Genomic DNA, 1713 nt, shown 5'->3' on the forward strand with positions numbered 1-1713 from the left:
TTGGAGACTAGAGGGCTTAGAAGGTATGCAATTGTGTCCTTCAGCCACCTGAGGGGTGTTATAGAAAAGATGATAGTAGACTTCTCAGTGGCAGGTGCTGAGAGGAAAGGAGGTGATAGTCACCAGCTACCCAATAAAAATTCTTATTGGAGGAATTTGTTGGTGGAATTTTTCTGAGGGAGGTCAAATGCAGGAGCAGATGCTCAGGGAGTTTATTGAATCTCCATCCTTGAAGTATTGAAGTTTTAAGTGGATGAGACTCTGAGCAGCTTGATGCAAATTTGAAGTTAAACCTGCTTTGATCATGAGGTAAGACTGGGTGGTCTTAAGAGGCCATTTCACCCTAAATTAACTATGATTCAAAACACACATGCACATACACATATAAAAACTTCTATCTTAAAAATCTGTGTATGTGATTAGGTTTCTTGGTATCTGAGTGAGTGAGGGTATATAAATTGCTGTGTTCTTTCTTTCAAAACTTAAGGGAGTATGAGAAAAAAATTTAAAAGGACTCACTTGTCCTCATGGGAAGCAAAAACATGCCTGCAACCACAATTAGAAGCTGAGAAAACTGTTTCCTACTGTTTCAACTCTTCAGTGATCAGCACACTTCRGCGTAGCAAATATGAACATAGAAATTGCTTCACGTTTCAGATTTAACTCATTTTTCACTGATGAGACTCAGCTATCATTTTCAGTACTGCTACTGTATATCTTCCCAAATCCCTTAGACGAAAAACTCAGAGAAAATAATCCTGCTCGGTATGGCTCGTTGCCACCCCATTGTTATCCCTAGGATTAATAACGTTTGTGTTAACTGCAATAAATTGGACCATTTCATGTTACCATGGCAGCCAAACTGAAAATAGTAATTTTTCTTTGCTAGGTTGTCCACAAATACTGTTCCAGGTAGAAGATATAAACGAATGTTTTTTTATCGCTTTGCCATACCTTATAATGAAATAACATTTCCTAAATCTAGCATTCTCTGCGATTCATTCCTGTGATGTGGGAAATTCTTGTTTAACAGGAAACCTAACTCCTATTTGAGCATATCAGTGATTAATTGAATGTGATATTTTTGTCTGAATTATTGTGAATTTTAGAGAATTCTCAAGTATAACAACAGGCAATTACAAACCAAACTTTTTTCTTCTTATACTATTTATTTATTTATTTATTAAGAATCGAGATGCTGATGTACTTCACTAGTTGCAAACCCATACAATGTCAATCCTTCCTTTCTGGATAAACAATGTATTAATGCTATATTTTCATATATATATTAATGTAAGGATAAGTAGTTTCACAAAGGAGGAAGATATTAATTGCCTTTTTGATAAATTCTCCTTGTATAACTTCAAGGCATTCTTGCAGCTGTGTTCCTCACATTAGCAAGTCACAGCACTGGAAAGGGTCTCCTGAATTATGTTCAGTTCTGTAGCCTGTTACCACAGTTTTTACTGGAGTCTCCTAGCTCATGCTGTAACATGTTGTGGTACGTAATGATCTTTAAGAACCTAGAAAAAGTGTGATCTCAAATAAAGGCTTTGAACTTGGATATAACTGAGAAGCTAGATAGCTGTGAATTTACTTCAAGAAACATATAAATATCTTTATGTTGTGAAGAAATACCATTAACTCCAGCAGCAGGGAGGTAATACTTTCATGTGCACGTGTGGACATGAAGGAGTGAATCCAGTAGTTTAT

At 36.1% G+C, this 1713-nt stretch overlaps 1 long non-coding RNA gene across 1 annotated transcript; it reads left to right on the forward strand.

The window, feature by feature from the left end:
• The first annotated feature begins 205 nt into the window (after positions 1-205).
• Positions 206-678, forward strand: LOC112948363. The gene is made up of 2 exons (XR_003249607.1): positions 206-309; positions 488-678. It is a non-coding gene; the product is annotated as an uncharacterized LOC112948363 (long non-coding RNA).
• The last annotated feature ends 1035 nt before the right edge of the window (positions 679-1713 follow it).

This window comes from Nothoprocta perdicaria, unplaced genomic scaffold (assembly GCF_003342845.1).
Source record: "Nothoprocta perdicaria isolate Ctin4 unplaced genomic scaffold, notPer1 scaffold_100, whole genome shotgun sequence".
Taxonomy (NCBI): Eukaryota; Metazoa; Chordata; class Aves; order Tinamiformes; family Tinamidae; genus Nothoprocta; species Nothoprocta perdicaria.